Source organism: Passer domesticus, chromosome 15 (assembly GCF_036417665.1).
Source record: "Passer domesticus isolate bPasDom1 chromosome 15, bPasDom1.hap1, whole genome shotgun sequence".
In the NCBI taxonomy this organism is placed as follows: Eukaryota; Metazoa; Chordata; class Aves; order Passeriformes; family Passeridae; genus Passer; species Passer domesticus.
Window position 1 is genome coordinate 6066805 of NC_087488.1, and position 14138 is coordinate 6080942.

At 42.0% G+C, this 14138-nt stretch overlaps 1 long non-coding RNA gene across 1 annotated transcript; it reads right to left on the bottom strand.

Moving 5' to 3' along the window:
* Positions 1-1707: 1707 nt before the first annotated feature.
* LOC135281287 (uncharacterized) lies at positions 1708-11074 on the bottom strand. The gene is made up of 3 exons (XR_010347983.1): positions 10938-11074; positions 9545-9670; positions 1708-1902 (listed from the first exon to the last, which is right to left on the bottom strand). It is a non-coding gene; the product is annotated as an uncharacterized LOC135281287 (long non-coding RNA).
* Between the last annotated feature and the right edge of the window lie 3064 nt (positions 11075-14138).

The following is a 14138-nucleotide window of genomic DNA, read 5'->3' on the forward strand; positions in this document are numbered from 1 at the left end:
GTGGCTCCTACATGGACTCTCTACTCCTCCAATTTTCCTTATTGCTTCAGTGCTTCTTAGCTTTCCTTAAGTCTCTCCCCCTCAGGCTTGGGCTCAATTTGTCATTGTCCTTGCATCATCTTCACAGCAATGATTTCTCATTCTGATTTATTTAGTATTTTGCAGACCTCTGCATTAGAACAAAAGAGTGAAGTGACTTCAAGGAGATGATAAATTGGTTTTTTTTGTTCTTCAGAGCCCTGGCTCTCGTCTTGGTAAACTGACATTTGTCCCTGGCGATGAATTCCTTCATTGCTGTCTCCCATGTTTGGGTCTGCCAGCAGCAGTGGCTGGGGGATGCTGGGTGAAGTGGTTCCACTGGAGAAGGACTCTGTGCTTTGCACAAGCCCAGGCGTGTTAGAGCTCTGGTTCCAGAGGACTCCTTATCAAGCTGCTAAGATGAATCTGAATTTATTTTGTAGTATAAAAATACTATAAGTGCCTTTCCTGGAACCTGGGGCATAGAGGTTTCCTAAAACAAAGCAGGCAGTGGTGCTGCCAACAGAATAATAATGTGATTTCACATCCTGGGTGACAAATTGTGACAAACCCCTGTGATTTATGGAAATACCATTGACACGTGTACCAAGGTTCCCAGACAGAATCCATGGGGCTGTCAAGGCTCCATGCACATGGAGAGGTCTGGCTATGCTGGCTCTGCACTGTTTGTGGGGGGAGATTTAATGGCTGAGAATCTGTGGTGTTAATGACTGAATCATTTCTGCTCCAGCACTTTATTTGATGTTATTTTATGACTTTCCGGTTGAATAGCTGCAGTACCAGTGGGGTGCAATAGATCAAGCACATCAGGAATCTCCTACATTACTGCTTTGGGCCCACTGAAGCTGTAACTCCCCATGTTCATTGACCTTCCCAGTTGAGACCTTGCTGGTGAAAGGATTTGCCTGCTAAGAAGCTGCTTGATGTAAAGAGCTCAATATGCAGCAGAAGACACAAGCTTTAAATTGCTGATGGAAGAGCAGTGTCCCCTTCCAGGACTGAAGGGGGTCACTTCTGGAGCCCACAGTGTGGTGGCTGATCCCCAGAACAGTGCCAGTGCTAAAACCCACAGAGACACTGTCACTGTTCAAGGGTCTGTGCAGGGTTTACAGGGAAATGGAGACTGAGCAGTATTGAAATCTAGTGGTGTTCATCGGTCCAAACTTTCACAGCCACACAGTTTTAAGGTTTAGTTATGTGCTGTGACACTCCCAGATAAAAGTATGATGACTTATACATAACTGAGTGAGATAAAAAGCAGAGAAACAATTCCAAAATTTTGGTTTCTCAGAAGGAATAATTTCCTTGATCAAGTGACATTCTCAATTGCTAAAAAACAGAGACTGAATTTTCAGGTAGTTACTTTACACCAGCTAAAGGTCTGGTGGTGTAGTTACATTTGAATTTGAGGAATCTACCTGAAACAGATACAGGTTTTTTACAATAAAGTAGTTTTTAAAATCCCCATGCAAACAGTGAGGCTGCAGAGGTTGCACATGGAGTTTAAACAGGGGAGAAAAAAGTAATCCTATCTGGCAGGAGGCTGAGCACATACTGTTCATCAGAACATTTTATCTACTCCAAGAGATTGGAGTTTGGCATTCTCAAGCATCTCACATCTTAAGGTCAGGAGAAGACGAATGCAATTTTTATTTTTCAGGGAGTTCTGTTAGTTTATGATCTAACCTTTTGTGTTCCCTGACCTGCTGCAGTTACCAGCCAGCATTTCAGTGGATGTTTCCTTGCTAACTTGTGGAACTACAGCAGCAGCTGGAATTCCTGCACACATCACACATCTGTGTCTGGAGGTGTAGATATTCAGCTGGGTTTGTGCTGCAGCTGCTTCTCAAATCCAAAGCAAACCTGAAACCAACACACACCAGTGAACCATATGGAATATGGCTATTTTCTATCTGACATTGTAATGTAATAGAATGTAGTAGCAAACTTCTTCAGATAAATCTAATTTTTAGCAGAGCTTGAGAATGTTTCCTACCTTTTTTTTTTTTTTTTTAGCCATTCTCTGCAGGTCCTATCCCAAGGAAAGCTTGAGAAAGCAAGGTATAAATAAAAACATACAGTGAGATGCCATTAATCCCATGAGAAATCAAATTTAGATTGAGAAAGAAAGAAAAAGTTTGCAAGATATTCAGTAGAGCTAGAGCAGATCTATCCATGCACTAATAATCAGGAACAGCAGAATTCTGTGCACCTTTTTCACCCAAAGGCAGATAAGAAAAGGACTGATGGGAGTAATCACAGACAAAAATGCTCAGTACTTTGGGGCTCTTACCCACTGAAATGTGAAGGGAGAACAGGAGCAGGGAAGTTTTGTAGAGCTGAGTCTCTTGGGAAACACATTTCTGCTCTGGGGTGGTGTTTGCTCTTGGCCAGAGGGCTGCACAAACTGCAGCAGCAGAGAGGCTGCAACACTGGGCAGCAGCCAGTGGTGCCACTGCTGGGAAGTCCACTCTGCAAGATTTATTGGTCTAAATAACTTCATAGAAATTTGAGTTCATGAGAGACAGATGCATAGAAACCAAAAGACAGGGTTTTTTCATTGTTTGTTATTTTTGCCTTGTCTTCATATTAAGCCCAGGAGCTCCAAAACTCCAATTTGTGCCAGACCAAGAGGCAGCCTTGAATGACCACATGCTGCAAAGGAGCTCAGAGGAATCTTCCTGTGAGCTTCTCTTCACACAGATGGAGGAGTGGCTGTTTTGTTTTTATCTGCCCTTTGAGTGCCCATCTTTGTCATTCAGTGATTTAAAATGATGGACTCCAAAACTGGATGAAAATTAAGAGACTGCACTTCCAGTGCTGTGATTTACCTCACCTCCAAGGAGCGCAGGGATGTTTGCTCTCATGTGAAACTCCTTTCAGTGCCCCTGAAGCTGCTGCCTGGGGAAATGATAATGACCAACCCCCCCTTTATCTGAACTGCCTGGGCTCCTGTGCAATGTGGGGATCCACCCGTGTCTGCAGAGAGTTTTATTGTAAGAATGGAGGGTGTCTGCAGCAGGTGTTTGACTGGTTTGTTTATTTTGCTTTGAAAATGGAATTTCCTCCTACTGTCCCCTCTCCTATCACACTGCAGTGCTGGCAGCAGCAGGAGGTTCCTGGGCTCAATGCGCTGCAGCTCTCAGTGTTACAAAAATGTAATCTTGTAAATCTAAATATCTCAAAATTTCCTTTATCTTAGCTTGTTATTGCCACTTAGGGCATCCTATATTCTTTGGAGTGTAGACTTTGTCAGGAAGATACAATCCACAAAATATTTGTGGTCCTAATTCCCAGAGATATAAGTTATAACTGGGAAGCCAGCACTTCACTGGATCAGCTCAGTTATCAGCCAGGGAGAAGAATGGACATGTCTCAATAAATCCAGAGTGCTTTTATTTGTTTTATATCACAAATATAGACAGTGCCTTTTGAAAGGAAGAGTGGCCCCAGTTTTGTGAAGACAAGGCAATATGAGTACAAAGAAATAAGAAGTGAACATTAGGCCACTCCGAAGGTAACCCAGTTATATGAGTTTCATAGAAAATGAATATATGCATTTTCCAGCAGAGAGAATCCAGTCTCTCCAGGGAGATGGAAAAATTATTCCCTTTAGAAAGGGGGAAAGAAAAGGTTATTTGCACTGCCAGCTGTCCTAGGTAACTTCTGTGTGCCTAAATTTCAAATCAAATGAAATCATACAGAAACATACAGATGGGTGCCAATGTGGAAGATTGAATTTGTATCTGGTAGCATTATTACCTTTCCTTCTGAAGCTATTTCCTGTGCAAAAAACTTGTCCAGCTCTCTGTATTAGCCAAGGTGTGAAGATTAGTCCTAATGCACTTTTGAGCAACTTTAATCTTGATTTTATACACAAATTAACGCTTGCTTTGAACACAGCCTGGTCCATCATGTTTTGCTTCCTCAGAAAAGCAGCTGCATGTTTAATCTCCTCACGTTAAGGGACACAAAGGCAGTCACATGCATTTATTGGAGCTGCCCCAGAAGTACTGCTGAGCTGCCCTAGAAGTACTGCTGGGGACAATGCTTTGATCTGTGTGCACAAGGAGGGGTTGTGAGAACTCAGAGTCACCTTTAAATAATAAACCTGGATGGTTGTCACTGTGCTCTTTGAAGTTCTTCTAAGCCTTCTGATGTTTACATTTTTGTAATGGAGTTTCTCACACACTTTTTCATGTAAATAGTGATTGTTTTGCATTCCTTTCTGGAGGAGGAAAAATTTGACGGACTGTTGGTTTGACTAGCGTTGTTGGAGAAGTGGCAATTTCATCCTCCAATCCAGGGTCACTTTTGGAATTCTATATATATGTCAAGGTCGAGAATAAACTTCCTTCTTTTTACCTTGAAGGTTTCAGCATGTTCATCTCGTGCGCGAGATGTGACATCTCAAGCAACAGATGCTTTCAGCAGGAAACACCAAAGCATCTGTCTTTTATTTCCATGCTAGAGGGGATTGAGTCTCAGGAGGAGGACTCAAGCTGCAGGCGGCCTTTGCCATCAGAGATCAGCAGGGATGAGCCCAGGGCTGCTGTGCTCAGGATCTCCGTGGCCACCTCGTGTCGTGCCAGGCTGGCAGCAGAGCCTGACACCTCCTAATAATAATGCCTTTGCTAGCATGGATCTCAGCATTACCATGTTAGTGCTTTATAAATGGTCCTGTTTGCACTCTGCTGGGCTCTGAAATGGTGATCTCAGTGCTCTTTAGTAAATAGTTTTAATTCCTCTTAGAGATGCTGAGGGAAAGAATTTTTCTCTTCAGAAAGTAAACATAAAACACTTGGGCTTGTTTACTGCTTTCAAGAAAGACTTAAAAGTTGCCATGAACTTTTGCTGGCCCTAGGTTTTCACTTTAAGGAAATAAAATTATTTAATATTTTATAGATTTGAAATAACTTTTTTCCCTGTAAACAATGAGTAATAGTAAATCTCAATTTACCCTTTTACCCTAAAATGAGGACAGCAGAAAGAACTTGCAAATACTTGGCTATGAAGAACTTTGGGAATCTGAAGTGTGTTGGCTGAGAGCTCTGCTGTGTGGTGAATAAGGAATGCCTCTGCCATGAATTCATACTTTCCTCTGAGACCCTGGTGTTCATAGAATGTGCAACAGGAGGAGCTGGGGCTCTCAGAGGATGAGAATGTTCCCTTGGCCATGGAGTGCACTGAGCTGGATGTGAGGAGATATAGCGGGTCAGGATGATGCAGGAATAATGATTACATTAGTGGAGGGGTGAAGGGAGGATGTGGAAATACTGAACACTGATATCAAGAATTTGGAATTCTGCTCCTGGATGAGTCCTTCCCCCTTTGCTTGAATGTAGGGTTTAACTAATGCTCAGAGATTGAAACTGATGGAATGTAGCTGTGGACAGTTATTGAGGAAGGAGTATAATTTACATTTTAGAATAATTGATGTTTTCTTTTGGTTTTCTGTATAATATGAAAAAAAAAAAAGTTCCCCTCCAAATCTAAGGAAGATAAGCACCTTGATCTCAGTCAAGAGTTTGTAATTCAGTACTGGGGTGGGCTGGCTGCACACATATTTGTCAGGCCTTTTGCTGAAGCCCCTGGATGTATAAAACTCTGAGGCTTTCTAACACCAGTCAAATCATTCAATCTAAAGGGAACAGCTTTCTATTTTCTCAGAAACAAAAAAATTTCCTGATTTGACAGAATTGTCTATGGCATAAGTTTTCAAAAGCACTAGAGAAAGTAAAAAAGCTGATTGTATGATCCTTCTTTTCAGAAACTCTTACCATAAATAAAAAGAACACGCCATTTTATCAAGCCAGGATCTTCCAAATCCCACTGGTTACACAGTTATATAGATAAAAACTCTAACCAAGAAAACCCAACCAAAAAAATTAAAGCATTTTAGTCTGGATTTTTTAATGGTAATTTTTTTTACATGTAGAATTTCTGAAATATTAAATTTTTGTGTCTCTGCAAGATAATCAGGCAGAAATATGGCATCCTCTTTTTTTGACCTGAATGAAAAGGATTTATCTAGATATAAAAATCTAAAAATATGATTTGTATTTCATATTTCATTTACTCTAAGCATTTACAAAATTATGTTGTCAGTGTCATCTATTCACCTATAAAAGCAGATGGGATTGCTATTAGGCATTTGGTGTGTCTATTAACACATTTAATTTGGTGTTATACCTCTGGGTGGAAATCAAATTATAAACTCTTAAATTCAGATGATCATGCAATGTCACAGGGCTGCTAGCCGCCATCTGATGAGCAATAATTACAGATTTTTTAATTTTTCAAAGATGCCAAAAGCTGTTGCTTTTGTCAGGAAGTCAGAAAAGTAATGGGAAATCAGTTCTTAAAGGCCCCTAGACTTCTTTTAGTCCTAACTCAACCCTCTGCATTCTGAGCATAAGCATCCCAGACAAAGACAGTTTTTTTGATTGGGAATTCAGGAACTCTCGAGCAGTGAGGAAATGCAGCAGCCATGTCAGGGCTGCAGTGAGAGGCTGGGTTTTACTGTGCCCTGTGCAGGGGATCAAGCCCAGCCCCGAGTCTGGGTGAGCCCGTGGCACTGAGTGACCTCAGAGCTGGAGCTCTGCAGGCTGAGAATGCCAGACTTTCTGTCTGACAGACTCTGACTGCCAGGAGAGCACTGCATTTCACCTGAGGCTGTGGAAAAGGCTTCCAAAATTGAATGATAGCACTGGGATTACAAGTGTGGAGTGGTTAGAAGTGTGCAATGTCACAGGGTGAAAGGGCAAGATGGAGGTTTTAGGGTGGAGGTTGGTCCTTCACCTTCTCCTTCTTCCTTCTTCTTCAGCTTTTTCTTCCTTCTTCATGGGTTTGGGTGGTATTTTGTAATTGGACAGGAAAGTCCACATTGTGGACTTCGAGTGATTAATTATTGAGTTAAAAGTGAAAATAATCTAGATGTCATTTCTTAATTGGATAGTTTAGCCTTAAAAGGCCTTGTACCAAGGGATCGTTAGCCATTTTGTGCCTTGTTAGTGAAATACTGCAGACCTCACTGCTGTGAGACTGGAAAATAGATAAAAAATAAACATCTAAGCCTGAACATGAACTATTGTCTCAAGTGCCTTCAATCCACAGAGGTAGAAAAAGGAAGCTGAAAACCAGCATGTGTGGTACCTGGCACAAGGAGCCAGACTGCCACAATCCCTGAGCAGAGGCTCACACAGAGTGGGTGAAGGGTTCTAAGGGAACCCTGAAACCCCTGTGGGGAGCCACTGTTGGCCCCAGCTGCTGGGCTGCAGCAGGCTTGGTGCTGAGTGCTGGGGTCCCTCATGTTCCTGCTCCCCTGTGCTGCTGAGGAGCCAAGGGCAGGGCACTGCACACCTGGATGAGCATCAGGAATAGAAAATGTCTCCACAAATGGTGACATGGAGAGAGAAAAAGCCATGCAGGGGTGTTGCAGGGAAGGACAGTGGCAGTGACAGCTCCTGGTGGGTGCTGCAGGCTGGGACCCACTGCTGTGAGCACAGCAGGGCTGGAGCCAGAGCAGCCACCAGGACAGCACTCAATGTTTTCCTTGTGGTATTTGGGAGTATGGAAGGCTGCAGAGAGCCCTTTACAGACCTGGGGGGTAAAAATGCTAAAAGTGGAGAGTGGCTGTAGATATTTGCTGTTTTATGGCTTCCTTTTCTGTCTGCTGCCAGTGTGAGAGCCCAGCAGGTGAGGGGCTGCCTCTCCTGGGCAGGGCAGTCAGAGGCACTGGGACAGCTCCCAGGGAGGGGAAAGGAAGCTGCCTCTCTCCTCCAGTTCCAGCTTTTGTAAAGTGGTTGTTCAGAAGCAGGACTATAGATGTTTGCCAAGAAAAGGAGTTAATTTTTGGACATTTTCTGTGCTGTGGAAGGCAGAGCCAGGAAAGCTGGCTGAGTGTCAGCAAATCGTGCCCAGCAGTTGGTGGGATGCAGCGCAGAGATGCTGAGGTGACAAGTGCTTTGCAGGTTGAGTGCACTAATATGTTCTGCAAGGGATATGTGCAATACAAAGGGAATTTGAACCTCAAATAAGCCAAAGTTTACAGAAGTGTCTTCAACTCTGTGGAGGAGCAACGCTGAAACTTAAGGAACAGAGAGCACAGATTATGGAAGTGCAGAAACTGTGGAAAACCAATACAGCAATTTTTATTTAATTGCAGGATATAAAATTGACCACTCTGTACCTTGGATTTCTGCTCTTTACAAATCCTTTCCTTCCAGTTTAAACTCTGCTATCCAGCTCAGCCAGTGGCTCAGATGGGGAGTGAATATTGTGAGCACCATGGGACTTACACTGCTCCATATATTGTTGCTATAAAGCTTTAAATGGTAAATCACTGCAATGATAAAGACTGTAAAAAGCCATATAATAAGCACAGCTTTCAATTATTTACCATAGTGCAAAAAATATTTTTAAATGTCACTGGAACCAGCTATAAAACTTTGTGGTACTAATTTAATGGTGGGATAAAATCTGCAAATATATATGCTGGGTCGTAGAGATAGAATTGAAGAGGGACAGATTCTGTGCAGGATATTTTTTAATAGCTGCTGGTCTTGGACTTGTAAATCTTGTACTGAATTATGAAAATCAGGACTGCAGCACAGTGTTAGCATTTACAGTTTTTTATGTGACAAAGGCATTTATTGTAGCCACAGTCTGGCTGTGAATAAGGAGTTACACTCTCACCACAAATAAACCTGCTGTTGCTGCAAGTAGAAAAATACAATCTTCAAAGACAGAGCTCGTTCCTGGCCTTGATGAGCTCTACTATCAGAGAGAGGAGCTGCTGTGGGGTGAGACAAATCTCCTTTTGTCTGGAGCTGGGCAGTGACCCTGACTGCAGCCTGTGACTGAGAGAGCAAACACATCCTGCAGCCTGGCTGCTCCTGGTGCCCTCCGTGGCTCTCTGGAATTAGGTGTATCTCCTGGAAAGAGCTGCTGCTGGACCCAGCATCTGTTTTCAGCAGTGAACCCTTCCCCAGTGAACCTGGGGAGCCTGTGGGGTGGATGGGTACAAGGAGAGCTGTGCAGAGCAGGGGAGGATGAGAGTTCCCAGCCCAGCTCTGGCCACAGACCTGCTCTGGGGAGGCTTTCCCAGCAGCTGCAGCCTGTTAGAGCTGATTTGCAGTGCAAGGGAGTGGGACTCCTCCCCAAGTGGAGAATTTCACATTTAGTTCATAATTGCATAAAGATCTGTTCTGAAATGGGCTTGGTAGTGCCTGAGGATTTATGTCCTGCCCACTTCCCGGGACAGTGGGGCACAGATCTATCTCTCAGGTGACAAATCAGTGTATGGCAAGCTGAGAGAGGATTTCTTCATTCTCATCCCCTTGCTCTGCAGCTTGGATGATGCCTTGTAATATATAGTCACAACACAACCCTGCAAATAACTCATGCTAGCTGTGGTTGTGCCTCTAGATGCTGTGTAATTTAAAGGATAATTAGGGCTCAAATTTCAGCAGAAGATGAATGTTGCAACAATGTCACCTTGTACCTGTAGAGCAGCTTTCATCTTGGAGGCATCCTGCTTGCTCAGAGAGGGATGCTCACAAATAAATGTGACTCTTGTCCTGCTGGGAACAGGCAGCCAGGCTCACAGGTGCACAGCTATCTCTTCTTGCTGTAGATGGAAGATTTAATAGTACTGCTGGGGACTAATCTCTACTTTCTCATGTAAATATTTACTGTAATTAATTTTGATAAATATTTAAAGCAGACAAGATTCTTAACCTTCATAATAAAATGTCTATATAGTTGCTTGCTATCACAATGATACTTTTTTCCAACTACCTATTAAAGGAAAGATTAATGAGTGAGAGCACAGTCCATTGACTTCTGCTGAATTCTGTGCTCTCAGTCAGCTGGAAAAGGATTTGTCTCAGCTGATTTTCACTAAGCAGGATTCTCTTTGTAACTGAGGAAGGAGTAGGCAGTTCTAGGGTGCTGGCCTTTTCCTTGGGAAGGCATTTGACACAGATCAGACAGTGCTGGAAATGCAGAAGTTTTGCTCAGTTACTCATAAAGATATTTAGTAGAAAATTAGGTGAGAAATTCTGAAATTAGTCCTATAGTATAATCCTACTTGATGCCTCAAAGTTATCAATATACATATATGTTGTAGATGAATGCATTACTACTGGGAGTACAAATGCCATGAACACTTTAAAGGCAGTGGACTTTACTCCTGTGAGCAGTTCTGCAGTAGTGAATATAAAGTTTTATTCATTTATTTTTGCACACATGAGCTCTGGTTGGTTCCAAAGCTGAGTTTCATGTGGCTCAGGGTGGAAGAACAGATATTTGTTTATACTTAGCTCTATTTCCTACACTACATTCATTCTTAGGAGTCTGAAGTGTTCATTCCTGGGCACATTTCAGAGCAGATAACAAGTGCAATGGAATTTCAGAGCAGGGATGCCAATAAAGTGGGCAGCAGATGGAAATGGGTCTTCAGGCTGCTGTTCACCTACAAGGGAGCCCTCCCTGCCCTTGGCAATCAGCCATTTCATTAGTGCCATTTGCAGGTCTGCTAAACACCCTGCCCTCATCTCTGCAAGATCCTGCTTTGAAGGCCCTGCATGATGAATTATACAATTAATTTATAATGTGTTTATCAGTTAGTTTGCTTGTCTGTCCTGAAAAGTAGAAAATGCTGCTGAGAGCTCTCCTCTTTATCACTGGTGCATGAACAGCTACTTCTTGCTAGTTTCTTTGTGACACTTTAGCCTTTTAAGGTGGTGGAACATTTAATGTAAGAGATAGTTATGAAAAAAAAAAAATCCACTTTTTTATTTATAGATCTACAACTCAATAAAAGAATGGATTTTCTAAGGCAGGCTTGTGGACTATGGAGGTTCCAGATAACATAAGTCGTATTCAGCACTTACTTTTGTTGCTTTGGTGGCACGACTTGAGAATCTTTTGCCAGGAGAGCTGCACTGAATTCAGTGAGAGCCTGTTGATTTGCATTAAGAAGCCCCAGTCACTCCACCAAGCAAGTTGTCCTGGTTTCAGTGTAACCAAAATGTGGCTTTTCACACCTGCAGTACCAGTATTGAGCATGGATATTAAAAACATCCAGCTTTTTTTAGAAGAATTGTTGCAATATTGATAATGAGTCCTACCTCCCTCAGGGTCATTGCTTTTAAACAACCCTTTGTTCTGTCTAGAAGTAACCTTGATTTTTTAAAGTGTATCTGTTTTCCCAGGATTTTTTTTTTTTTTTCTCAGAAAAATCAGAACAAAGCCATAAACACCATCCACTCAAACACATCTTGGATGAGTTGAGCACTGTGCATCTCAACATCCTTTGAGCAGAACTTGTTCTTGCATAGATTGCAGTTCACATCATCAGGAACTGGTGTGTGAGGCTTTATATACAGAAATAAATGTCAGCTGTAGCTTTCAATTCTTTCTTCAGCTCTTTGATAATATTAGAAGTTAGGAAATTAGTTTTATTATTCAATGAACCCTAATTTAAGTCAGGCTTTTGCTTTACTAGTATGCATTTTTGGAAGCTGGAGAAAACCTCCACCAGAGCTGGAACAAGATTCTAGGAAAGGAACTACCAAAGAGGAGAAAAAGGCTGCCCCTCTGTGGCATCATGAAAATTTGAAGAGATTTTCCTGTTGGAAGCTCTCATTTGTCATTTGCAGTAAATTACAATAACCTCCTTCTTTATCTGTCACAAGCAAGAATGGGTTTGCTCTTGGCCATAAGTCCTGGCTCAGGAAGTGACCTCCTTAATTTATTCATCATGAAGTGTGCAGAATACACACTGTAAGGGCTGAAATGGCCAGAATAAACCCTTCCCCCCAGAGAAATGTGTGTGCTCCATGGTGCAGGAGGAAAATGCAGGCACATTCCAGAACCAATGGACACACAGCCTTTGAGTCCAGGTGCCTTATATAATATTAAAAAGTGCTCAATTAATTGTTTTCCATTTAAACAACTGCTAGAGAGGGCAACATTAATATTATATGTACTTCTTCTCTTTTATTTATCTATTACCTAAACAGTGGATTAAAAAGTATAGAATTAGAGGTAACAAAGCCTGAGTTTTGTAATAAAAATGCAGCAAGTGCCTTGTTATACAGTGGGGAGCTACAGCAGCCAGGCAGGCAGGAAGAGGCTCTGAAGGTGAAAATACAATGGAGTTGTTTTCACTTTTCATCTTTAACCTTGGCAGGAGGTGTTGGCTTTGGAATCTTTTGAAGCACTGTGGGACAGGCCTCATTAATTCTAGCCCCTTAATTTTCAGAATACCAAGGAAGTAGAATGAAAAAGTAAAACGAGCACAAAAGAAACTTAAAAAGGATTATAAACAGATTACAGGCCAATTTCATCTTCAGAAGAGCACCTCTAATGTGTCTAAACTGGGAGCTGAAGAGGTTGATTAATGAATGTAGAACCATTTCTAGATGAGCATTTATTTCAAATGCTTCAGGCTTAATTCTTATTTATGTAAAGCCAATTTAGGACACTTTGCAGGTCATTTATGTCCAAGCCTTTACACCAGAGAAAGCCAAAGAAAAAAGTCTTTCAACAGGGAATAAAAAGAGCTATATTTTAAATCATAAATGACTATTTCTGATATACACTCAGTGTCAAAATGGAACTGTATGTGTGCTAAAAACTGAGTTGTAATTTGAGGGATGATGGTAGAAAAAACAAAGAGTTTTTCCTCCTTTCAGAAGTTATCGAGAAGACTATCAATAATAAAGAGAATAATAAAATATGTAAATAATAAAATGTTCTTCGCCTGTCTCTGCTCATGCCCTGGTCTGAGCCCTATTTTGATGGCTCAGAATTTAGGCTGGAATATGAGTGGGACTGGCTTTGTACTGGCTGGGCTGGCATCCAGAGCACAGGGGAGCTCTTCCACCAGGAATGGTGTAAATCAGACAAGGACCAGCTGGGAACAGGGCTGGAATTCTCCTGCTCCAAGCCTTCAGTGCAGGTCTGAGTGCAGAGAGCAGGAGGAAACAAGAGATAGAACCAAGGGGGTATGAACCTTTCTTTCTCTGCACACTCCCAGCAGCTGAAGCCTGAATCTTCTGGCAGATCAAGGGTGAAGGATGGATCCAGCCCAACTGCAATTTTTTACTGTGAATCTGTAAAAATTTTGAATACATGTGTTCTAATTTTGACCTGGCTGCTTGTGAAATATGGTTGTTCCTGTCTATGTGCTCCATTATTCCTAAGTCAAAAAATTCCTGAGAATCCAAATGAACCTCACGAGCTCCTCCACTGAAGGAGTGCAGGTTATATCATGCAGAACTGCTGCTGCCACGTGGCCAAGGGCTACAGGATTTCCTTTACTCTCAGGGCAATTAGTGACTTTCACTCTTCAAACTCTCTTGAAGGTCAAAGCTGTGCAATCTGAGCACATGTAAACCTGAGATGCTGGTGGTAGTAATGTTAAACATATTCTGAAGTAGGACATGTGCTCTCTATTTTTAGCTGTAATCTTGGCTGAGTGGCAGAGTTAATGCACTGGTTAGAATTTGAATAAAACATGAGCCTTGCACTATGAGAACAATAATTTAGCTGTAATCTGATGCATGAGGTAAGGGGTGGTAATTTTCTCTGGAGATGCAGTAAGTCACTGTGTACCTTGGTAAACAAGTGTGATAGTTTGGTGAGCACATGGTGGTCACAATGGACTCATTTAGCCTCATGCTGGAATCACAAAGAAGGATGGCAAGGCTGCACTTGTCCCACTGTCCTGCAGGAGATTTGCAGCTGGAAAGGGATGCAAAGGGATGAAGCATCCATCAGTAAATAAAACGTGCTTATTTCAGAAAAGTAATTGAGAATATTTATTTGTATCTTTATGGAAGGATTGTTGTCGGGAGACAAAACTTGTGTTTGTAACAGACTCAAATTCCTTGATTGAACAAATTTTGTGTTACCTCAGTAAAAGCAGTGACTTGCCTGCATTAATTTCTCATGGGCTGTCCTGGCAAAAGCAAATGGAAAGCCAAACATAATTAAATAATGGCAGACCTGCAAGATAGGCATTGAAAGGAGAGCAGTGATAAGCACCCCATGTTTAGCTGGCTGAACTCTAATCTGGGGGAAGGATC